This window comes from Pipistrellus hanaki (assembly GCF_964339955.1).
Source record: "Pipistrellus hanaki genome assembly, chromosome: 7".
NCBI lineage: Eukaryota > Metazoa > Chordata > Mammalia > Chiroptera > Vespertilionidae > Pipistrellus > Pipistrellus hanaki.
In genome coordinates this window covers 46,564,845-46,592,159 of record NC_140509.1, presented here as the reverse complement: position 1 = coordinate 46,592,159, position 27,315 = coordinate 46,564,845, and positions in this window count along the sequence as shown.

Below are 27,315 nucleotides of genomic sequence, written 5' to 3'. Positions count from 1 at the left end.
CCTAAGCTTAACACCTGGTATAAAACATGGTACACATATCAAAAGACTAATGGTAATTCACTTTGAGGGAATTCTAGACTTCATTCAGATTTTACCAACATGTTCACTAATGTCCTTTATCTATTTCAGGGTCCACTCCAGAATAACAGATTGCATTTAGTCATGATGAGTAGATTTTTAATAACTAAATAACACATATCCAAAAACATTTGATTTGATAACTCTAGAACAAACTGTAGCTGTGTCTAGGATATGAGTTTTGAAGCTAAGATTCATAGGGTCTATTGGTATTGCCTTCTGTGAAGAGCCTTATGATTAGGGCCCAAGACAGCATCACACATGAGGCATTTTTTTTTATTTTTTTTATTTTTATTGATTGCCTTGACAATGTGGAGAGGAATGAAAGTGGAGAAAAGTAAAAACATCAAGGCATTGATGTCATGTTTAGTTGTGCCTTCTTATGGATAGGAATTTGTCACTAATACACACAAAAAAGTCAGGAATTCAGAACAGGTCAAGCTGAACCAAAGGAGAGTCTCAAAATGGATAGCTGACCACTTAGCACCCCAGAGAGCTGGACTCGCTAAGCTGGTTTCCCTGGATACTGGAATACTTCCTACCCAGTGGAGTTGAATGACCAATTGTTGTACATTTGAATAAGTGTTCAGGGAATGTACTGTGTGTCTTACAGGGGTGTAGAGTTACTAAGAAGGCAAACTGTCTTTAGAGGTCATTGGAAGAAGATAATGACACAGACTTACAAAGACACAGACTTATTATCAGGAAAAGCTTACCTTTGTGCACTTTTGATATGCTTGTACTACTAGTAGGGTGAAGCATTGCAATATAAATGCCCTACTCTTGACTATAATATTGACTATATTCAATAATATTGTAATTACAATACATGGTTCCCAATGTGTACTTGAAATATTAGAAGGATCACTTTGTAAAGTATAGGGTTGTCGAACTACTATGTAGTACACCTAAAACTAATGCAAAATAATATTGATATGAAATTTAATTGAAAAATAAAATAGTTTTATTATATATATATATATATATATATATATATATATATATATTGATTGATTTCAGAGAGAGAGAGAGATAAATATCAATGATGAGAAAATCATTGATCAGTTGTCTCCTGCATGCCCCCCACTTGAGATAGAGCCTGTGACCTAGGCATGTGCCCTGACTGGGAATTGAACTGCGACTTCCTGGTTCATAAGTCAATGCTCGGCCACTGAGCCACATTGGCTGGGCAGAAAAATAAAAATAAAATAAATGCCCTATTCTTAGATGATCAAATGCTCACAGGAATCAGGGGAATGCAAAAGTAACATCACAGTTACTTGAGTCAGATGCTCCAAGCACACAGTGTCCAGTGGAATTTAGGAATGCCTTCTCTGCCCTACTCCTCTGGGGCTTGCAGGTCTTCAGGCTCAGTTCTTGAGCTGCCTCACAAAGCCTCTCACAGTTAGGAAACTCAAAATCCCTGCATCTTTTGAATTCTCTGCTTTCTCATTACACCTCCGAGCTACAACTGGCCCCAGTTTCTCCTCAGCCTCAAGAGAATTATTATTCATTTCCATCTGTTTCTATTTTAGATAGGGTTGGAATTGTGTGGGGTGGCTGCATTTTGGATTGTGTGGGAGGGGAAGATGCAAAGCAATCAGACACATTACTCAGACATATTACAGTGTAGATGTCCTGTGCACTGTTATGCGAAGAGGCTTCTTTCTCTAGCTTCAGTTGCAATGCCAAATGTCTACTTTTTCTCTCCTTGCTTAGGTGTATAACAGGAAACCAGATGGGAGTTGGCATTTTCAGGAATCAGGAAGGGAAGGTGGGAGAATGGGACAAAGATAAGGCAATGACTGTTCTGCTTTACTTTTTATATACTTTTGAGTTCTTTAGATTTGCCAGTTTCTCTCTCTCCCTCTCCTGCATTTCTATTTGGACTCAGTGTGTGGGCGTGTTTTTCTCCTCTGGTGCATTGGGAAGTCTGCATTCTATTTTTATTGTACTAGAGGTTATTTTTTCCTTCTTGTACCAAATTTGAAGCTCTTTCTCTTTACTGAGCAATGCCAAAAGTGACAGAATGTTTATTGCAAAGCTGAAATTCAAACCTAAGCAGTTTTATTCCAACATTGCTATTCTTCATTAATAAGTTCTTAAACTATACAATGATGTTTCAATCATCTCCTCATTTAGTCTTTATTTTTAGCAATATTTCCTAGTCTTTTTGACAAAAAATATTTAGAGCAAGAGTTTTTGAACTAGGGGTTATATACTTCTGGGTTATTCCTTATCTAAGTTTATCTCAGCCAGTAAAGCTTGGGTTATTTTACTAGAATGGCATTTATCTGAAGACTTGGGAGAGCATTGTTGACTTTGTCATCATCTATATTTACAAAGGAATCTAGTTTTGTATGTATTTTCTATGTACACTGTGTGTGTGTGTGTGTGTGTGTGTGTGTAAATTCAGCATATTATGTACTCCATGAAACAAGTAGTATTAGATTAGTATGGTAGATGAAGCAAAGTGGGGTATGCCATGATGTTAAAACATACTCATGTCACCCACCCTAGGCTTTTGTGAGTCTGTCAGATAGAGGAGCAGGGCTGTGTGATTGTTTAATAAGTCTCTGGGGGACCATGTAGCTTTTTTTAATTACCACTTTATAAATCATTGTTTTATTTATCAACGTTAATGAGTTACTTACCATCCAAATGAAGTCCCATCAGTTCAGTCAATTCAAATTTGTACTGTAAGTGTGTTTTATTAATTGTTAATTTATAGACATGTGACTTTGCTTCCTTCCATTTCCAACCAAAGTGATTCTTTTTTTTCACAAAAATATTCTCAGATATTGCCTTTTATTATTTGTTTGTCTTCAACTACCTTACTTAAATGTCCTCATTTACTTTTTTAAATGTTTAAAAGTTACATTTCTCTTTGGAACCTGGATCTGTGAAGCATAATCATGAACAGAATAAAGTACTAAGTATGAAAAGGAAATTGAGAACAATATGAAATCAGCATAGATTTCAGTAGATAAAGGCATTATGCCTAAGCTTCCCACAATGGACTTGACAACAAAGAAGATGATAGCTCTTCCAAACCACACCACTAAATTGATACCAAGCAGTACTTATCAATCTAGAGAAACTTTGAGTGTACTTAAATGATAATTTAAAAGTATAAGCTTTTATTATTGTAGAGATGCAAATGAACCTACATTTTTGGTGTGTTTTATGTAAGACAACAATGAGGAATAACTTCATGAAAAAACCATTCTTTCTATTTAAATGAAACTGTGTTCACTCTCTTTGCACATATAAAGTTATTCTTCTTCGCTTCCAATTCCCAAGTTCAGACATCGCTCAGGTTCTTCTTCAGTGGAAAAAATAAAAATAAAAAAACTCCCCTTGATTAACTTTTAGCTTTTTAAATCTTCCTTTTTCATTCATCTTACCTTGGAATTCCTAATATGTATAAGTTGAATATTTTATATTTGTCTTTTAAGTATCATTATTTGGGTCTCTTAAACTTCCCTTCCTTTAACTTCTTATCTTCTCCTTAACATATTGAGGTATTTTTAAAGAACACATTTCATTTTGGGAGGGTGGGGAGGGGAGAAGGAAACAAAATAAATTTTTTGTTTCCTTTGAACAATATCCTATTTGAGAGACTTTTGATTCCAGAAATAGTGAGCTTGCTATTTGGATAACTGAGAGCAATTGAACAGAGTTGTGAAAATCTGATTGAAAACATTACAGAACTACCTAAGTAAAGAAGACTTTCAAGACAAAAATGTGATGAGAAGGGAAGATCAGTATAATACGTATGTCAGATATTTGGTTCTGTGTTGTTGTTTTTTAAACTAGAAATTACAATAAATACTGATAAATGGAGAGAACTTCACACTAGCTAGAATTTCTTCCATTTTGATATATTATGACTTACTATGGGAATCTGGGAAAGGAGGTTTGATTTGTGGGATATCACTAACAACTTCCCTCTGGATGTCCCCGTAGATGATTATGAGATTCATAGGATTAAGAGGGTACAAAGAAGAAAAGACATGGCTCCCTCTGACTTCCAGGAGCTCACAATAGTTGTTTCCTGAGACAATCCTTAACACAATTCTGCCTATAGAAAGCAGATGATTAACATTTGACATGTGAAGAATTGGGCTAAGAGTAGATATATTTAACAACACATATTCTTTGGCTTTGAGTATTTTAGAGTCTAGATATATGGGACCAGTAGAAATATTTGGATTCTCCCAGAAGCAGACCTGAGACAAGGAATTGACAACTCATTTATTTGTGTTTCTATTTTTAGAAATTTTAGTTTCCTTGGAGAAGAAAATTTAGTTTCATTGACCTTCAATCCTCTGATTTTATACTTGAGAATAGATAATTTAAATATATTTAAAATATTTCATCAGGTATGGGTAGCTACTGTGTGTGTGTGTGTGTGTGTGTGTGTGTGTGTAAAAGGTGGATGTATTGCTATCATAGGTCACTTCTGCTAGAGAAAATTTATGGTAGATTTAGCTGGAGAGATATTATTGGCTATTATCATCTTCTTTTCAATAGTAGGGGCCAAAATAGGATTGTATTTCAGTGGGAAAAAATAGGTTTTGAATCAGCATTCCTTTATAATTAATGCTTTTTCTGGTCATGAATTAAGAAGCATTTATTGCTCTCCGCTATAAGGTGGCATCCTTAATGATGAATTCACTTTGAACTGTAAAACAAAGATTTTTTAAAGTATAGATTACAAAGAGATGACAGTCTCTAAGAGGGTGACCAGTATGAGAAAAATATTTCCACTCATCATGTAGATTTATATTTTATCCTGTTGGATTAAGAAATAGAAAGGTACTCTTTTTGCACAAGGATCAGTGAAATAAATCTTAGTAATAAATGCAAAGTTCAATTTTATAATTCCAAATTATTTAATACTGAAATAATACTAAGTAACTCAAAGTCTATATTGATCAAACATGTAAACTAATTTAAACCATGAGTAACAGTAATACCATCATATGGATCTTGCCAGAATTATTTAAGAGATCCTAGTGGGCCAGGTGATAGGTGGATCAGGAAGTACAACAGTATTTGTAAGAGATGACAACCCCAGAAACCATGCTCGAGTACTGGTCACTATGGGGTTCCTCAGTCTTATGATTTCATCCAGTCAGTTCCAGCATCTTGTCAATCCCTAAAGAGATCTCTTTATCTTGGAGTTTTTTGAGATGCGCTGAGTCCACAATATGGCATAAAGTATATAGAGTTCACCAAAAGTTAAATGAAAAGTAAAACAACAGCATATTCAAGGCTTAGATAGAAAATCCTTCTCCTATTGATTTATCCATCCTGGCATGAGACATAAACATTTTGAAGTCATGGAAATGGAGGGAAGACAGAGAAGCCTGGTATTGAATAACATATAGGGTAAGCCTAGGGTAAGCATGTGTGGGAAGGAGCCAAGGTTGACTGCCAGGAATAAAAGTAGAGAGCTGAGCCAGGACAGCACTGAAGATTTTGCCAAAACAGAAACCTGGAAAGCAGCTGAGATAGCAGGAGGCAGAGTCACTGAGTCATCTAAGTGCATCAGATAACTTGCATCTCTTTCTGGCCTGGGACTGTTTACAATAGACTGGTTGGATGTGTGTCAGGAAAAGTGCTGACTAGTACCCAAACACTAGAATACTGCTGAGACCACAGATAGGGTTGAGGCCCCAGTGCCTCTGAGGCAATTCTCTCTGCATTTATCTTCTGGCTTACCATCTTCTATGCTACTGCCTCTGCTCTTAAGGTCCATAGGCCATGCTCATCTGGTGCCTCTGATATCTGCATGAACTGCTCTATTTTTTTTTATTTTTATTTTTTTTCTTAGTACAGAAGTTGAGGTTTGCTTTAGAATTGGCAAATTTTGAAGGGGTAAAAATTAAGTGGAGCTCAAGAGAAAACACCCAGATTATGAGTCCTATTAGTAACAATGGGAACAATAGCATTCTGATTAAGGTCATAAAGAGAGGGAGATCCTAAAGCTGGATAGAGTGAATGCCAAGGCAAACTCCCTGTTCCTTAGTGTTCCTCAGAACATCATTGTTCAATATTATGTGAGTCCTTGGAATCACATAATCGAGTGTGTGAAAAGTGTATCAAAGATGCATTATGGTATAGAAATGTTCCCCAATGCTGGGATTTGCAAGTTCATATTTTGGCTGGGAAATAGTAATTTTATTTATTAGTGTGTATATGAAGAGCTCATGAGGGAGGGAGAGGGAGGGGAGGGCATGTAGAAACAGAGAGAGAGAGAGAGAGAGAGAGAGAGAGAGAGAGAGAGAGAGAGAGAGAGAGAGAGAAGACATCAAAGGTAATATGAGGAAAATCAGATGAGACTTCCCAAAAGGGTTGTTGCCAGGTGGAGTCCTGACAGCGGAGTGGGAGGTATCCAGGGAGAAAAAGTGTGAGCTAGCAGAGATGTGCAGAGAGGGCTTTCCAAACAGAGGGAAAAGCCTGCAGATGAGAAAGTGGGAGACATGAAAGAAACTGCAAATAGTTTGATGTGGTGCAAGTGGGAGAAGGAGGACAGACGGTGAGAGATAAAGTGGGAGGCATAAGAAAGGATGACATATGAAGGATTTTTTTTTTTTTTTTTTTTTTTTTGCCCTGCTAGGGAATTTGAACTTTTTCCCAATAAGCATGGGGGAGCCCAAAAAGATTTAAGTGGTATGATATCATGATCAGATTTGTGTCTAGAAGTCCTTCTGATAGCACTGTGAAGGATTGATTAGAGGTAGGTAAAACCGGAGAGAGGAAAGCCATGTAAGAGGCATTTGAGAAGTCTAGAGAGACCTGATGGTGGCCTAAAATATGGTAGTGAGGCCCTGGCTGGTATACTCAGTCGTTAGCACATTGGCCCACAGACTGAAGGGTCTCGGATTCAATTCCAGTTACAGGCTCAGTTACAGGCTCGATCCTTGACCCCAGTCAGTGCTCATGAGGGAGGCAACCAATCCATGTGTCTGCCTCGCATTCTCTCTCTCTCTCTCTCTCTCTCTCTCTCTCTCTCTCTCTCTCTCTCTTTCTCTCTCTCCCCTGTTTTCTTTTACTCTCTCTAAAAATCAATGGAAAAATATCTTCAGGTGAGGATTTAAAAAAAATATGGTAATGAGAGCAGAACTCAAGGTAAGTGAGTAGAGTGGAGAAATATTAAAAAGGTAGTTTTCAACTGCTCTGGTTATTACTTCTTTTTTAAAAATTTAAATTAAAACATCATCTTTTCTGAGGTATATTTGACAAATAAAACTGTACAAAGTGATGAATTGATATACAAAATTGTGAAGATTTCTCCCATTAATTCACACTTTTACCACCTCACATATTTACCTCTCCTCCTCCTCCTCTTTCTTCTTCTTTCTTCTTGGTTAAAACTTATAAGTTCTACTCCCTAAGCAAATTTCAATTATGTAATACAGTGTTACCAACTATGCTCACTATATTATACATTAGATCCTCCGACCTTATTCATTTTATAAATGAATTTTGCACCCTTTTACCAAACTCTCTCTTTCGCCTACCTCCCAGCCCCTGTCAACCACTTTTCTATGTTTATTTTTGTATTGTTTTTAGATGCCACATATAAGTGATACCGTGAAGTATTTGATTTCTTCTGTCTGGCTTATTTCATCTAGCATTATACCCTCCAGATTCACTCATGTTGTAGCAAAGGGCAGAATTTTCTTGTTTTTTAAGACTGAACAATATTCCATTTGATATATATTTGGTATTATATACTCATCACATATTCTTTATTCATCTGTTGACAGACACTCAGGTTGTTTCTATACCATGGTTGTTATGAATAATGCTGTAAAGAACATGAGTGTACAGATATCTTTTCAAGATAATCATTTTGTTTCCTTCAGACATATACCCAGAAGTGAGTTTGCTGGATCATATGGTAGTCTCTTTTTTAACTTTTTGAAGAGCCTCCATACTGTTTTCCATAGTAGTTATACCAACATCCCCATCAATAATTCATTTGGGTTATCTTTTCTCCACTTATTACCCATGTGTTTTATCTTTTGTCATTTTGCTAATAGACATCCTAACAAGAGTGAGGTGGTATCTCATTGTGGTTTTGATTAGCATTTCTCTGATTATGAGTGATATTGAACACCCTTTCAATACCTGTTGGCCTTTTGTATGTCTTATTTCTTAACTATATGCTACTGCTTAGGTCTGTAATGCTGGGAGGGAAAAAGGATGTGACTTTATTGGTTTCTTCTCAATATGAACATCTCTGCTAGTCCCTTCTGCAAAAGGCTTCCTATAGAACAGTGCCTTTTATAACTACATGGGTGAATGTCCCGGCCAGCGGGACAGCAACGTGGGAGCGAGGAGACACCTGGAAAGGAATGAGGGAGGACAGGAGATGCGGAGAAATGGAGGCAAGACAGGATTCTGATCAAGCCTCAAATTTTATTTGTTGCAGCCGCAATATATGTACACAGGTTGTAGGGGGAAGTTGCCGCGGAGACTTTCCAGGGCGGGGAGGGTTGTATATCAGCAAGATGTGTCTGCAGGGGAGGATACAGCAGAGATTCTCCGGGGCGGGGCGAGTTATCACAACAGGTGTGCCTTGCTCAATGGCCAGATATGCTGCTAGGCATTTAGATTGTTTCTAGTTAACTGCCACACCGCAGCTTGTCACATGAGTTCTGGTAAGTCAGAAACTCAGTGTCTAAGATGGAGGTGTCTTTTAAAATGTAGTCACTAATTCTTTTTCAGCTCCCGACAGGTGAATTTATATACTTGCCAGAATTTGGGTGGGAAAAACATCTTTCAAACACAATGTGCAATAGGAGAATTCCATTATTTAGATTCTTTTTTCTGGGGGCAATTACTTGCTATCTCATGCCATTAAGGATTCTCTGGTAACTACAAGTGGATTTCAAGCTTTTGTCTGCAGTATTAAGGAGGTCGTTCCAGCTGTCTGTTTCATGCTCGGTCATGCTGAAAAATATCCTCCTTTGTCTGAGCTTAGTGTCTCTGATGACACTTCAACAAGATCAATGATTAGCAAACATTTAAGTTCATAAGAATCCCCTGGAGAGCTGGTTAAATAATAGGAGTCCTTCAGGTTTGGTTTGGTTTGGTTATCCCTAAATAATAGGTCATGCCTTCAGGTACACTGACTCAGTGCATATTGGATGGGACTCAAAATATCCATTTTTAATATGTGCTCTAGGCGATTCTGGAAAAAAAAATCAAGTAATTATATTGCCTCCCCTTTATCTATAGGAATAAAACCCTTTTCTATAATTTGGTTGTTTATGGTTGTACTTGATCTGAAGTGGAACTTGAAATAAATCCATTACAGTAAGTAATAAAAACATGATTCTGCTTTATATTCATTTCACTATTTTAATAGGCTATAATCAATTGAAAATAATGAAGCTTGTTAGGTGAATGGTAAGGTATTCCAAGATGTTAAAAGTGGCCTTGCATGACATTAGAAATGAGGCTAACCTGATGATAGGACAAGGGCAGTTGTATCCTGCTGAGGGGCTTACAGAATCTGCATGTGTTAGAAGTACAGGTGTGTCCTGGGGGTCTGTCCTGTAGTCAGGCAGCATCCGCATCAGAAATGCAAATTCTCAGCCCCACCGTGACCTGCTGAATCAGATATTTTGGTTTGGGGTCCAGCAGCGTGTATTTTAACAAGCCCTCGAGTGATTCTGATGTGCACGAAAGTTGGGGATAATTGGTTTAGTGCACTTATGTCCTTCTGGAGATTGCACTTTTGGGTTTTTAAAGTTTAGTAGTTTCTCTTAAACGGTGGAGATGTTGCTCTTCTCATTTCTCTTGAATAAATTCACATTTTAGAGAGTGTACTTAATTGAGATTTAGTTTACCTAAAGGGATAACCAAACCAAACCAAACCAAATAACAGTGGATTTAAACTGTAAGATTGTTTTCTCTTTTAAAGCACAAGTTAGGCAGAACAATCCAGGACTGGTTTGACCCTCCACAGAATTAGAGACCCTGGCTGCTTTTATTTTTATAGGTTGGTATTGCAGGTTCTGCATCCTCAAGTTCCCCCATTATCTCAAAAGGCTGCTCTGGTCAGAGCACACACATCTTCATTCCCGTCAGTAGAAAGGAGAGAGGGAGGATGCACACTTCTCAGACGTCACTGCCACTTACCTTCACTGACCAGGGCCAAGCTATGGGTCAGTATTAGGATATGTAGTCTTGATGCTAAAAGGTGATATGCCCAGCTAAAATTGATGGGTTTTATTACTAAAGAGAAAAAAACAAATTGGGTACGGAGTAGAGGGTGAACCAGTTGTTTCCGTTGCAGTGGGAATATACAATTATCTGGGAAGTATCCATTTTTGACAGGTTCCTTTTAAAAACATCTTTACTTTCTTTGATTCATGTTTCCATCTTTCCACTTCAGATTTTAATCCAGTTTTTATTCATTCTCAATGAGTTGGGGAAAATAATAATTAGTTCTACTGAAGTTAAAGTGATGGAATTATTCTTATTATATCTACCTATTCCTCTCTGTGTCTATTTCTATGTCTGTCTGAATGTGTACATAATGTTCCCATGACAAACTTCTGCTTTTCTTAAACATGATTATTTGCCATTGTATGTTATATATAAATGTGAATATAAAAGGGAATTCCCATGGTTTAGGATAATGGCCCACTTTAACAGAGTTTATGAGTAATGCCATGTCAGAGAATGATTCCAGGACCTTAAGGGAAATATAAGATATATATGATAATATCAGTGACTTATTTTAGACAACTTTAAATAATTCAATTTTCCAACGTAATATTTCCTGAAGTTTGAATCAGACAATGGCTGAATACAAATGTTTTGTATGCTCTTGCGTGGAGACATCTACTCTAAAATGGTTATTGAAAATCCCTTTCTGTAAAATATTCAGTTCTCCAAGCTGATTGCTATTAGCTGTTCATATCATTTTAATTAGAAGAAAACATAGCTGCTGAAAATCAGCCGAAGGTTCTATAAATACACACATCCATCCTGCAGAGTCCAATTTTAATTAACCTTTTATCACGCCAACCTTCCACAATCATCTTTCAGGGCTTCCAGCCATTCATTTTGTTCAAAAGCCACCTGGGCTATTTTTCATCCGTATGCAATCCAGAGCTATGAGGAAGTGCTCATGGAATATAAGCACACTGTTCATCAGCTGTCACCTACATCCCTTTATCTAAATGAAAAGATGCCCAGATGCAATACAGTGGGATATGGTGGAGGGGGGGAAATCAACAAGACAGAATAGACTCCCTCTTCTTTTTCCCCCCTTTTATCTCCTCATTTGAGTCACAGTTTGTATCCTGACCTGCTTTGGGCATGTTAGGTTTCTTAACAATAGATTACTTACTGGTAATTAAAGCCACACCCTGCTATAAAGACTGGAAATCAGTGTACTTTTTTACTTCTAGTCGTGTTATCTACCTGAAAGGTGTTTGCATATGCTATTTGCTGCAAAATCCATCTTTGATATAAAAATGCATATTCTGCAGATTGATTTTTGTATGTTGCTATGAGCCTGTCTGTGGAAGAAATGGCCAGATCAAAGTACAAAAGGTGGCTGGACCTGAATATACGTCAGTCCCTGGTTACCAGAAAAATCAGTTTTCAGGAAGATGTATCTCATTGTTATACAGTCAATGGAAACCATCAAGCACAACCATAGCAACCACTGCTGGAAACGGACCTTAATAAGCAAAGAGGCTGGATATAAATTCAGTTTCTATGGTTATATTCAAAATTATGGGGTTTTTTTGGTACTTAAAATTTACAACTCTCACAACTCAACATTGCTTGCTACAGTAATCAAACATCAACTACATTAAATTTACTAAGCTTACTAAAATAACTGAATGATAAAACTCTGTTATCATTATTATTATTTGCAGATAATACCCTAGATCTATAGTGGTGATTTAAGGAATCCAGTTTTAAGTGGGAAATATAAGCCTCCAATGGCTGGTCATTGAATACTTGAAACTCCTCATTGCTATAATCCTGCACTATCTGACTGTTTCTACTTATCTGACCACCTTTTCTGCCTTTCTGTTTCAGGGGTCTTCAAACTACGGCCCGGGGGCCACATGCAGTCCGCAGAGGAGTCTGATCCTGCCCGCCAGGTTTTTTGGGCAGTGAGCGCAGCCGAGGTGTTACAGTAGGAATTAGTAGTTCATATAGTCCGGCCCTCCAGCTCTCTGAGGGACCGTGATCTGGCCCCCACTTTAAAAAGTTTGAAGACCCCTGTTTATATCTTTTCCTGAAACTCAATTCTTAAGGGAAATACTTTGTAATCTATATGCATATTAATATATAAATGTTAGTTATTGCTGTTGTGCAGGACAGAAAATTAGGCAACCAGGAAAAATGGTTAAAACCAAGGGTTCAGACTTTAGGATAAGGACAAAGTTGGATGGGTATTGGGTCAAAGTAAAAAGAAAAGTACAGATGTGGATCTGGAATGGGTGAGCTATCTAGCTAGAGCAGCAGGCAACTCTGATATGACCTCATACTTCAGCCCTCTCCTCCATCCTGTCCAAACACTCCCCTCACTCTACTCATGCATGGTAGGCGATGTCTGAAATGGTCCCCAATGAGCCCCACTTCTTGGTATTCTCATCTGTGTTTCTTCTCCTCAGATGGATTTAGTGATTTGCATTTGATGAATTAATTACAACAAAATTAATTGGATGTCACTTATGTGATTTCATCACAAAAGACAATGACTTCATCTTGCTGGCACTATCTCTCTTGCTGGCTCTCTCTCGTTTTAAAGCTTTTTTATTTTCACGGAGCAAGCTGCAGTGTTGTGAGCTCTTCTATAGAGAGATCCACATAGTTGAGCTGGGAGGTAAGCCATGCCTGGAATTCTGACCCACAGAAACTATAAAATTGCTGTTGTTATTTTAAGCCACCAAGTTTAGGACAATTTGTTCCACAGCAATAGTAAATAATGGAGAAGATTGTGAAACAGCTATCCAAGGGCAGGGAAAAAGACTGGAGTGGAAGGGAAGAGTCCTGATCAGGAAGAGTGGAAGGGACCCTGAAGGAGAGAACCGAGAGGGACATACAAAAAAATATAACCTCCCCCAAAGGTTTGTGTTTAAACTGGAAACTAGACAAGAGCAATACAAACATTTAATAGTAAAAACAGGGCAACCGGAGAAACCCTCGGCTCTCAGAGTGGAGCACATTGCAGGACCCCCTGCTCCTCCTCACCGTCACAGAGAAGTCAGTGGCAGCACTATGGCAGCTCCTTGAAAAATCCTTGGCTAAAGAACTTACACTATGCATACTGTCACAGGAAAGCATAACTCAGACTTCTGGATCACAAATCATGGACCGTATATCATACCATATCATGTTTTATATTACACGTTTGATTATAGAGTGGCCTTTTCCCTCTGATTCATACAGATGTTATGGAATGGGGGGTGTGCGTGTGTGGTGTGTGTGTGTGTGTGTGTGTGTGTGTGTGTGTGTGACAGAGAGAGAGAGAGAGAGAGAGAGAGAGAGAGAGAGAGAGAGAGAGAGAGAGAATCTGAGGAAAAATACACTTGATGTGCTTGCTATCTGAAGCCACTTACTGTAGCCATCCTGCTGAGATGCCTCTCGCTCACAAAGCTTGGTGTTTGCAGGATATGCCACTGAGAAGAAAAAGCATGTTTCTGTAGATATCTGTGGCTGAGCTGATAATAGCAAATAACTTCCTGCAGTTGTCATCCAAGTTGTGGTTCAGAGAATGCTCACAGTTCCACCAGGCACTGCTGGGAGAACTGCTTCAGGAATGTTGTGAGTGATAAACCTAGATCTCAGATATAAAAATTCCCCTTTGGTCTTTTGAACTAGAATTTTTTCCAGAAAGACTTCCTTTAGCGGTTTGTGCCTAGGACCACTGAACAAGTAGCTTCACCTAATTGACTGGTAGGCTCTCAGCACAGGCCACTTTTTATGTCCCTCAGGTTTTCCAAAAGAGAGTTGGCTGCAGTGTAGGTGGAAATGGCAGCTGTAATCAGAATCAGCTTCCCTTTTCTTTGTTCCAGCTACTGATTTGTGCCTCCTGTAGAGAAAGACACGGCTGATACATTCCCGCTGATGTGCCACTGGGCCTGCCCCTGTGTGGAGCTGAACCATGCTTAGTGTCATGTGCTCTAAGTGTTAGCATTTCCCTCAGTATTTATGGTTGTTGTTCTGCTTTGCTCATGACTCTCCATAGCCAGCGGGTAAGCTATATTTTCTCCTATGTCATGCTTGTGCTTATTCACTGGCAGCCAGGGATCCTTGCGATCCACTTCAGGTGCAGGACTCTACTGCCTCTGGAAACACAGCCTGCTCCGATATGGAAGTCATGGCGTTGAATGAGCACCTCTGACAACTCACTGCCATTAGAAAAAATCTCTCTCTTGTTCTGCTCATCTTAAGATTTGGCTTCCAGGGCATGAAAGAAAAGAGCCACAAGCTAACCCGACAGGTCAGGGAAGGCCTGCGTGGCAGTCTTGCAAACTCAGAGACCTAAGATAACCACAAAAGATGGTTTGAAAATTAAATATTTTAACTGCAAACAGATTATAGTGGGTAGTCATTTCCTAGGCCGATATTTTCCCAGACAAAGGTCAACTTTGATCCTCTTTACCGAGCCCATTTGCCTTTTTGCCTCTAAGATAACATCTCTGTGAGATGTCTGGGTAACTTGTAACTTCCCTTTTTCCGGAGCCCCTGGGGAACAACCAAAGGTAGTGGGCGCCAGGACAGATGCCTCAAATTCCTTTGTTATCATGTTAATTGTTCCTGCACTCACCTGAGTACACGTCCATCATTTTACTTTTTATCCAATCCCAGGGGTTTCCCACCACTTTGCTTTCTCCTGCCTCCTTACTCCATCACCAATGAATTTCATGTAACTCACCTATGTCCCTTTCCTTTAATTGCAATATATAAATATAGAAATGTAACCCGCCATCGAGCATTATCTCAACCCGTTGAGGTTCTGCTTCCCGGCATATGTTGACAGTTTGGCTCAAATAAACTACAAAAATTCTTTACAGGTTTCAATGGTTTTTTCGTTAACAATGGGAAGGGGGGGAAGAGGCGGTGTCTTCAGGTATGTCATTACAGATCCAATCCTCAGTTATAGGCATATGAACATATGTTCATAAAACTGTTTTCTCAATTTTTAGTTGAACTTATTGAGGTGACTTCGGTTTAATAAAATGACATAGGTTTCAGTTATAGACTATGTGGATGTCTTCCTATGATAAGTTTATATATTATGCATTTTATATCTAGTAAATGACAGAACATATCACTTCCAGTAAATATTATAAATTTGGAAAGGAAAGGATAATTTATCATTATGGATTTCTTCAAAGTTACCTGAGGGCATGTCTGAAAGATTCATATCCTTTCTGATATGACTTTGCCATAAAGATTACCTTTAATCAGGGTTCATTAGTGGGTGAAAACTATGTTGTAACTTATCACATACAGTCTACGGACCACAAGATATCAATAAATAGAAGAAGAAATATTTCATCAAGGAAATGATGCCAATGTCCTGGGATCTTACTCCCAGTAAATTCAGTTCTTTTTCTTCTTAAACAAAAATAATTTGGGTCTCACTAAACAGAATGCTTAAACCTCTCACAGTTAATGATAGACAGTGCTCAAGCTGCTGTGTGTATTCAAGTCTTGAGAATAGCTCTAGGCTTGCAAATATCTTGCTTCCTTAGAAAAAACTTTCTTTATCATTCATAAAAAATGCATCAAAAATCTTCCATCAATAAAAGACTTTCCCCCTAAGGCAAAAGCATTGTCAGCCCTATTCTTGCTTCCTCACTTCTTCCTATTCTTGCAGTCAAACATGATAGAAACAGACTTGAGATGAAGGTGTGTATTATTTTCAGGGACTTTTCCTGGTAGGATGAAAGAGGAGTTTTCTTCCATCCTGTGTTTAAAAACTATCCTCCAATGTCCCTGAAGCTAGAAGCACTGATATTTTGTACTATTCTTTGTGAATTACTAATCTTCTGTGTACAGCTTTCATTTTTGGGGGGTGGTGAGGAGAGTCTGACTTTTTCTTATTTATTTGTAACTTTTTATTTTGATATACTTTCAAACTTACAGAAATGTTTTAGGCATTATACAAGGAGCTAGGAATACCCATGTATCTATTCTCAGATTAAATTATTTCTATTCTATACCTGCTTCAGCTCTGTTTACCTATATATTATTTTTTTTCTGGAATCTTTTGAAAGTAAATTAGGGAGATTAGAAATCTTTATTCCTAAATAATTCATTGTGTATTTCCTAAGAACATGTTCATTCTCCTACCTATTGACAAGATAGTAATAGAAATGAGATTTCCTTATTTTTTTTTCCCTATTTAAGATCCAAACAAGGAACATGAATTATTTTTATTTCTCATGTCTCTTTGGTATCCTTTAAGTTGGAACAGATCCTCTGCCATACTTAGTGCTTCAGTCTTAAATTTTTATTGATTTCAGAGAGGAAGGAAGAATGAGAGAGAAATAGAAACATCAATGATAAGAGAGAATCATTGATCAGCTGCCTCCTGCATGACCCCTACTGGGGAATTGAGTCTGAAATTCATGTGCCCTAATGGGGAATCCAACCATGATCTCCTGATTCATAGGTTGATGCTCAACCACTGAGACATACCATCCAGATGGTCTTGAATTTTTTGAAGGGTATAGACTAGTAATTTTGTAGACTATCGCCAGAGGCTAAAGCAAACAGCAGTTAGCATCAAAAAGAGACATTGGAAGTCCAATGGACTTTGATATTCAATAGGGCTGAATATCAGCACAAGTTTTGCCCCCTCTGTGATTGCAAGGGCTCGAGGCAATTTCCTGACCTGATAATCCTTACATTGTTTACCAAATTTTACCTGTCATCTTCCTGTGTACATTGCTAAAGGGAAAATGTGTATTCAAAGTAAATAAAAAGGAGTTGGGGCCCTGGCTCAGTGTGCCTCTTCTGGAAAGAGGTTCCACCAGTGCCTTCTAAATTCATCTTTCTTGTATAGCACTTTCATCTGTACGTTGGCCCTTCCTTCAGAACCTAAACCTCTCCATGCAGGTCACGGCAGACTATCTCTCAAAATGAGTATAACTGATGTTTCATCATTACTAGTTTCAGGTTATGCATTTTTATTTGGAATTCTATCAGAAGTGATCAGTGATATTTTAATTTTGTCAGTAAATCATATCAAAGCAATGATTCAGATTGCTCTAATATTAGTGATGTTAGTTTTGATCACTTGGGTAAAGTCACTATTTTACCTTCTATTTATTCATTCATCTATTTATTTCCCTTTGTAATGAATAGGTAACTTATGAAGAGATATTTTGAGACTATACAAACTATCCTGTTCATTAAACTTTAAACTGCTAGAGTTGATATTTACTCACAGTTTTCTAACTCCATCATTCATTCTTTCCTCTCTTATTGGTCTATATTCTACATTAAAAGTACATTTTCTTTTCCATTTATTTATTTATTTATCTATTAACTTATGCCAGCATGGAGTCATTGATTTTTATTTTATTCACCTGCTTAAAATCATTATTATTAATATTTATTTTGGTGGTTAATTGTCTCAGACTTAGCCAGTAGACTCTTTTGGAACTGACTCATGTGTGCTTTTTTGACATGTCAGCTTATTCTTTATTTCTTTACTTCCTGTAACAATAAGAGCTTCCAGGATTATCTTGAAAGTGAATACTTAGCACTGGCAAAACTAGCCTAGCTGATATATTTCTTCTATGAAGTAACTTGTGCACTTGAAGTTGTGCAGTTGCAGGATAGCTTCAATGGCCCTCTGCAAGCTAACTGTAACCTGGTGGAGCTAACAGTAAGAGCTAACATTTACTTTACTACATACATGTCTACAACATTCAGAATATTTTTGTTAACAGCTTCTTTAGATTTTTTTAGGATATTCATATAAAGATACATCTTTGGAATGGAAGGCTGCATGAGGAGAGACTCAGGTGTTGGGAAGAGCAGTTAGGCATAAACAATTTTCAGCACTGTTACTCATGTTTCTTGCAATATTATAACTAGTGTCTGAATGGCTGTCTTCCAGAAAGTAAGACAGTTTTTAAAAGTTTAAATCTAAATTAACTTAGAAAGTCTATGAGCATATATTGGTGCAGGTTTCATACAGAATTGACTGAGATGTGAAATCAGGAGCACAGACTCGACAGTGAGGGTTTTGGACTAGGAAATAAAAATGCTCTTTGGGTAATTCTAACTTGTAGACAAATGTTAAAACCTTGTGTGTCCCCATGGCCCCGGGTCATAAATTGCTTTTCCCCAAAGAAATTATGGTGCCAGCTTTTTAAAATAAAGGGGGGAAAAAACTTTCATTTTAACTTTTTAAATTAAGACTATTTTTTAAGAAATCTATTTAAATAACAGGTTATTATAGAAACACTCTAGCTGTCCTGGAAGAGAAAAAGACTCAGCTTAAGCATTTAATTACTTAAGACTCACTGGTTGACCGAATATACCTTGTTTTGTCACATATACATTTTCTGGGAATTTTTACTTTTAAGAGAATGGTAGGGGAATAATAATGTCCGTGAAGGTTCCTGAGAAGGTGAAAGCCATAAACTTCAGGTCAGATGTATCTTCTTCTACACAGCAAAATTACACCCCTCTTCCCTACTTTCACCCAAGCCTTTAGTAACTGATGTGACCTCTGGGAGAGGTATTCAGAATGCTTACAAGCTATTTATTCTGTTTCATTTTAGCTGCTTGACATCTCTTCACCTTCATTGACCAAAATCTTCTGAATGATTCTATAGCTACTGACAACCACTGAAGAACACTTTGGAGAAGACATGTGGAGAATTAAAGAAAAATATATATATATATATTTCCCCTTAAAATGGAGGTAAAGTGAAGAGGTGAATTATTTTGAAAATAAAAAGCATATTTTAGAAAAGTATAATAAAATAAAGGAATAAGAGTGAACATGTCATATAAAAGGTATAAAAAGTAAAAGTAATTATACTTACTGGTGATAAATAAAACTGAAATAAATATATACAATTTGAAAAACCTAAAACATTTATATAATTGTGTTTTCTATTCAGAATTTTACCTGAAGGAAATCTCCCAGTGAAAGCTAAGTATGTTAGTTATGTATGTCTGTGTTATTGACGTTGCATTCCAATGCTGTGTTAAGTGACAGGAGCGAGGACCAGAATCCACTGCTCTGAGTGCTTTCTTTCTTATTTTGTTTCTGACTCCTATGCAGCTAGTTGCTCAATTTCCTCTCACGTTTTACTGTTGGACAATAAGAGAGCTGGACTAATTGGGGATTACTCATTAAGCCACTATTATAAAAATGTATATTCTAGCAAAGGTTAAATTTTCTACAGGAAAAAAAATGTATTAGAATCCTTTCTACTTTAGAAATGCACTGTATGAATTCTTTCAGAAAGAACTTACTATTCTTCATATTACATAACCTCTAGGCACTTTTCACATTTCCACCAGAATAGCCAGCCAAGTAAATTTCCTAAAATTAATTCAATCACTGGCTTTTATGTAAAAACAGAATATTTGAATAGTTATTTCTAAGTCCCTTTTCATCATGAATACACTTTATTAGTCTTACTATCATCAGAAAGCAAATCCAATGAAAAAAATGGGGAGACATTAATGGCAGGTCATCATTAAGAGATTTACAAGCATTTTCCCCAATATTAAAATTTTATTAATTCACAGCAAAAAGTTTAAAGAGAGTTTCTTTCCCTTGTACATAATGTCATAACACCACACTTGTAGCTCTTCAGATCCTGGGTGGTACCCAGAGTTGGGGAAGGGAAAAGAAAAAGCACCTCTCTAATTACTGAGGCATTGGAAGTCCCCCTTCTGGTGACTCCCCAAATAAAGTGTAGGCAGAGGAGAGTTTCTCCAGCCTGTTTTTTTTTTTTTAATTTTTTAAATATATATATATATATTTTATTGATTTTTTTACAGAGAGGAAGGGATAGGGGAAAAGAGCTAGAAACAGCAATGAGAGAGAAACATCGACCAGCTGCCTCCTACACGCCCCCTATCTGGGATGTGCCCACAACCAATGTACACACCTTTGACCGGAATCAAACCTGGGACCTTTCAATCCACAGGCCGACTCTCTATTCACTGAACCAAACCGGTTTCGTCATCTCCAGCCTGTTTTTAAAGGAGAACTTTGACCCTTGAAAGATAACTCTTTCTTTGGTTTTCATTTTTTTGAGAGAAATTCTTTTTTAATAGTCATCTGTATATTGCATTGTTCACCATCCCAAGTCAAGTCTTCTTCTTCCATCATCATTTACCCTCCTTTATTCTCTTCTACCTCCTCATCCCTTTTTCCTTCTGGTAATCACCATACTGCTATCTGTGTTTATAAGTGGGTGTTTTTTTTTCTGTTCTTTTCTTTTCCCTTCACCTTTTTCACCCAGTCCCAGAAGCCCACACCCTCTGACAGCTGACAGTCTGTTCTCTGTATTTATGAATCTGTTTCTATTTTGTTTGTTAGTTTATTTTGTTCATTGGATTCCACACATAAGTGAAATCACATGATACCTGACTTTCTCTGACTGGCTTATTTCACATAGCATAACACTCTCCAGGTCCGTCCATGCTCTCACAAAAGGTAAGACTTCCCTTTTTATAGCTGAGTAGTATTCCATTGTGCAAATGTATCACAGCTTTTTTAATCCACTCATCTACTAATGGGCATTTAGGCTGTTTCCAAATATTGGCTATTGTAAATTACTATGCAATGAACATACTAGTAGGGTTGCTATATTCTTTTGAATTAGTGTTTTGGTTTTCTTCAGATAAATTCCTAGAAGTGGAATTGCTGGGTCAGAAGGCAGTCCCATTTTTATTATTTTGGAAGTAACACCACATGGTTTTCCACAGTGGCTCTGCATTCCCACCAGCAGGGCACGAGGGCTCCCTTTTCTCCACACCCTGGCCAGCACTTGTTTCTTGATTTATTATTTATTTATTTTAAATATATTTTATCGATTTTTTACAGAGAGGGAGAGAGATAGAGAGCTAGAAACGTCAATGAGAGAGAAACATCGACCAGCTGCCTGCAACCAACGTACATGCCCCTGACCGGAATCGAACCTGGGACCTTTCAGTCCGCAGACTGACGCTCTACCACTGAGCCAAACCGGTTTCGGCTGTTTCTTGATTTATTGATGATAGCCATTCTGACAGGTGTGAGGTGGGACCTCACTGTGGTTTTAATTTGCATTTCTCCAATGATTAGTGATGTTGAGCATCTTTCCATATGTCTATTGGCAAGGTAACTCCTTTACTCTTATTTTCCGTTAGGGGAATAGGTGAAAGGCTATTTGGCACCAGCGGTTTCGTGTACTTCAGCTGCCTGTGAAAAGTGTGGTTGCCAGGCAACTGAGTCGGGCTGTCTTTTAGCCTACATCAGGCTAGGAAATTTGAAGGTTTTTAAAGTTGTTGTCTATTGCAGACAACTTACACTGAAATGACTTTAGGTTTTTAGTACTATTTTTAATCCCTTATAGTAAAACTACATTATCTTTCCTACTTTTCTCTCTTTTGGGGAACAGACTCTTTAGAGAATATATGACTATATTTTCACAGGAAAATATCAAGACTTTGATTTGAAAATCAGAAGTGATTCACATTTAAAAGAAGAGCAATTGAGCATCACAGCTGCATGTCATATGTTCCTTCCTGTCAGCTTAATTCTTTCATTTTTTCTTTTCTCATTTTTTTTCACCTTTAACACTTATATATTTTTTTCCTCTTCTTTAAAATTCATTCCATCCCATTAGCCTTCAATCCACATAGTTCTCTAAGGTATTTTGGCTCTCTACATTAATGTAGGACATTCTCTTACATGCTTCATGTCATTGCATTATTCAATTGAGTGGCATTCAATTTTTATAAAGACATGAAAAGGATATGCTTCCTTTTGTTTTTCATCTCTGAGGCCAGCAGTGACTCATAAAGTAAATGACAGCAAATTGGTCTGTCTGTGCTTTTACTATCAGTGCTCGACTCTGGTGCTGGAAATGAGACAAGAAAATGGGTTGAAGTTCTAGAAATATGTACACAAGAGACAGCAATGCATCTCAAACTTCGACAGCTTCTGTGGTCCCCCCCTTACCCCCAACCCAAATCCTGGACATTTATCACTGTGAGATAACAAGTAGTAAAATAATTTTGATTTATTTGCTCACTAAGAATTTGTTATAATATGGAAGCAGATCGACTCAATATCATTGCCTTAAAAGCCACTGCTACAGATACATTCATTTATTAGAACTGTTAAAATGATAGATCATCGGCCTGGGGACTGAAAGGTCCCGGGTTCGATTCCGGTCAAGGGCATGTACCTTGGTTGCAGGCATATCCCCAGTAGGGGGTGTGCAAGAGGCAGCTGATTGATGACTCTCTCTCATTGATGTTTCTCTCTATCTCTCTCTCCCTTCCTCTCTGTACAAAATCAATAAAATATATTAAAAAACAAAACAAAACAAACAAACAAAAAACCACTTGCTATTTTCATAGGATAATCAAATTTACATTCCTGCCAGGCACTCCATGTCTAATCACATCCTCTCTAAAATGACTTTTGAAAGTTGCTGAAGTCACACTATCTTCTCATTGTTCCACTGCCATGCCCTATTTAGTCTTACCCCTATCTCTTTGCTGATATTTTCTTTGCCTGAGTGCAATCCTGTCTGACTTTCAACTATTTAAGCTCACCTCAGTTCTCAAAATCTCAATGGAGCACTCCATGGTGACTTCTGCAATGTTTCTTCTCTTTCACTGATGAAAAGAGAAATTAATGCATTTAATTTAACACTTAATCACATAATTTAATCATACAAAACTCCAAGAACAATGAAATAGGCAGAGAATTTTAAAATGCTGTTATGGAAACTTGACAGGGGTTATTTCCATATTAACATCCTCTCTTAAATTCTATTTTTCATCTTCCTTGGATTACCCTTCAATTATTTATACAGGTATCATTTTTGGCTGCTTGTTTGCAAGATATTTAAACAATTGAGTCTCCTCTAGCAAACAGTATAACTTTACACATGGTAAGTGCTAATTACATTTCAATTCAATAGAAAAAAATATGGTTTAAATCTGTATATGCATTTTCCTGTCTTTTAACCCAATTATATATTAGATGCTTGGGAACAAAGGTCAAATCTGAAAGTACTTTTGGATTTCTCATATCAGCAAGCATAATGACGATCACACCGGGGATTTTTAACACATGAGAAATATTCATTTTAGATGGGACTACCTGCTGAAATGGCCTGGTTCACTTTAGATTTATTTCATAATACAAGACACTCTAACTTCATTCCATTTTTCCTGGTCTATTGGTTCTCAGTTACTGTCATACTTACAGTTTTTTCTTGGTCTATTGACTTTAATTTACTGGCATACTTACTGGAATTCTCAGTAACCAAGCAACTAAAGCTGTATCTTTGGAGGAGACTTATACAGATACATCTTGGCGGTAGGTACATAGGATAGGATTTGCTCTCTATACTGCCTTTATACTGTTTTTTACCTTTTTACTGAAGTTGAAAATAAGATATAGTATAAATATTTGTTGAGTGGCCTAAATGCACAACAACCTAAAGAAAATGTGGTATTTTTAGCTCCTATTATTCAATCTATTTTCTCTCTCTTTAGAAAGTCTGAGGATCTAATGTTTAAGGAAGAGTTCTATCTTTGGCCTCGTGTTTTCCTCTCAGATACTATAAGAGTTATTGTGACCTGGGCCTTTATTCCCTGAGTCTTCACCACTATCAATCCTGCTATTAATTACTCTGTTGATTAAATTGGGGCAGAGAGATTTATCCCCCTAATTTCTAGAAGGGTGATTTCAATGTGTAGGCCAGGCATCAGGATCACCTGGAGAGCATGATCAAAATTTAGATGTCTGGCCTTTACAACAGACTTTCTCAATCAGAATCTCTGTTGGGGGTAGATTAAAAAAAAACCCCTGTATTTTTTAATAAGTTCCACAGGATATTCTGACTCACATAAGTTTCTTAGAAGACAGTTTCAATAAGGCAGAGTTTATTAGATTTTTCTTCTTTATTTACCATTTCATACTCACTGTGCTTTTGCTGTTGACTCTTATCTGTGGAGCAATAATGCTCCTGCTGGTGAGCTTTGAGTTTGAGGTTGAGAGGCAAGAAAGCAACAATTTCATCTTGAAGTTGGCACAGTTCCTATATTTCTACCTTACACAGAACCTCTCTTAAATATATGCCATTTCACCGTCTACTATTAACACTAACACCTAATGCATTTTGAAAAAATAAATCCAAATGAGAGATTAAAGTGGAACTTCATTATGGGGTCAAAAAACTTGACAGAACAACTCTAAACAGTAGTAATAATTTTGACTTAGAGGTGTTTTGGAGATTAGGTAGGTATAGGTAAAGGGTAGACAAGTGGCAGTTTCAGTTCTGAAAGACACAGAGTTGTGTTGGTGGTGAGCACAGAAGTACTTCTCTTCCTTTAGTTGATATCTGGTAGATGCCCACATACCTGAAACCTATTGCCATGGTTGCATTTTGCTTTTTTGGTTTTCTTGCAATCAATTAATGACCAATGGTTTCTCTTGTCACTGAACTAATATGTTGTTAGATCTCCCACACTGAAAAGTTTCAGTTTACAAACAAGAAGAAATCTTATTTTTGTATCCTGGTACTTAAAAGAAAGCAGAGCATAGAGCATATATTATTTTCTTTAGTATATGCTGACAGTTTTCAAGGAACAAAGGCACAGAGCTGATCTAAAATCTCCCCTCAGTGGCATAGAAGACAGGCCTCTGTATATTGGAGTCATGAATCATACAAAAAATGACCACACTCATGGATGGAAAAATTCATCACTTGGTAATAGTCTACATGGTGATATCCTAATCCATAAGCAATGAAAATATTTTAGAAGTATATTTAGAAATATATCTAAGATATATTTCCTTCATAGTCACAAATTGTGCTTTTTAAAAAAAGTTTTTATTTAAGTTTTGTACAATTTACAAATCACTACTAAAAAGATAAGCCATGTCATATATAATTCTTCCTGTGCTTTTTCCTGTGGAGAGAAGCATTACAGACTAGACATATCCAGGTGTTAAGGCTGCTGAATCAGGGGATGGGATGGAGTGGGTGTCACAAATTATGCTTTTATTATATCTTTATTAATTATTTCAGTTTTACCTAATACAGAGGCTTTCTTTCTCTCTCTTTCTCCTTCTCTCTTTCTCCTCTTTACCACCCCAAACTTTTTTCTTTGTTTCTCTGAGTATGTAAGCTCATCAGCATATTTGTCAATTCATGTTTAAGATCTTACTACAGTAATAAACTGCTAGAGTAAGTATGAAAACACTCAGAATTGCATAATCAGAATAAGATTTAGAATATAGAACATACCTTTTTTGAGGAAGTTTAAGTGTCTGGCTGTCAAAGATCATGTAAGTTATTCTTTACTTAATAGGAATTCATGAATACAGTTTCAATGTGGACCATGTAATTCTTTCTCACCATCCTGAAGTGAGCCACCATCGTCTTGTTCCTCTGCTTCTGTCCTAGTGCTCAGGGCATGACCTGTCTATGCTCAGGCTGTACTGAAAGCAACAGCAAATGTGACCATTCCATTGCTTTCTACGAGCACCATTTTGTTTGTTCATACTCCCCACTGAGAAAAATTTCTCTTAGTTTGGGGCCAGGTTAGGGAATATTACTTCAATTTATTCACTTAATAAATTCTGTCCAATATTAGCTGATTTAAAAAAAAAAAAAAGGAATCTGTAGTCTCTGTCTTCTAAAAGCTACAATCTACATGCTCAATTTAGTTTGGAGACTGGCTAACCCATTGTCTATACTATTTTGAAATTATTAGTCCTAAAACTACACTTTCAATGTCATAAATTCCTTGGTGGAAAACTTAAGTACCTTTAAAATGCTTACAAAAGTTTTTGAATGACAAATGCTTAAGATATTGGAAACTAAAAAGGCAACAGTGTCTGTAATTTACTATTTTGATATGTGGAAGAAATATCTACTAGGTTAGAGTGGCCTAATTCTTAAATGCTGCCTTATTGAGTCATATAAAAAATAAAGTTTTAAGAAGACTTATATAGTTCCCAGATATTAATTTTGCCAAATTTTGGGGGAGTCTCAGGTTTAAAGGATAAGAGGGAAGGGAACACCTACAAAAGTTCAATACCTGCATTCATAGTCCTGATGTGTGGGAATTACCAGCTTCCCAAATGAATTCCACTCTGCTTTATTTGTTGTTTGATCTGCTGCCTTCTCTAGGAGATTATATTTATTTAAATATATATATATATATATATATATATATATATATATATATATATAATCACTACCCTTTAATAAAACATTTAGACTCTGTCCACTGTTTTTGCTACTATAAATAACACCAAAATGCACATATTTTTTTATTTCTACAATTTTCTTAGAGCAAATTCTTAGGAATTTATTACATTCAAAAGTACAAATGTTCTTAGGCCTCTTAAAACTTGCTGACAAGGGTTTAAAGCTCTACATATTATTCTTCCATCAACAATGCAAGAGTATGCTTATTTTGTTGCACACCATAGAGCACTGCACATTCCTATAAAATTATTTCTTATTTTGATGAGAATTTTTCCACAAAATCACATTTTCCACAAAAATCACATCTGCACATTTTAAAAAGAATATTTAAAACTGCATCCCTTTAATTTTGTTACAAATGTTTTTCCATCTGCTTTTTGAATTTTTTAAATATGTCTGCAAAATGAGGTAATAATAGTGTGTTGTTGCTCTTTGCTGCTGCTGCTGTGCTGGCGTCATTAATTTAGTAATCCTGTCTTTCCCATGCTGATTTGAGTGGCTTCCTTAATCATTTAGCACATTATCACAAACAGCGATGTATATTTTCTGAGCTATCTGGTTTATTTCATATACCAATCTATTTTTTTTTAATTTAATGTGTCTGAAATAGAGCAGCTCTGTAGTGACAACCTGTCCTATAAAATATTTTGACAATGATAAACAAAAAAAGATAGGCTCCATGTTCGCTGCCATATTAAGAGGCTCACCACCTTACCTTTTAGCCATTGCTGATCAACTTTGATCA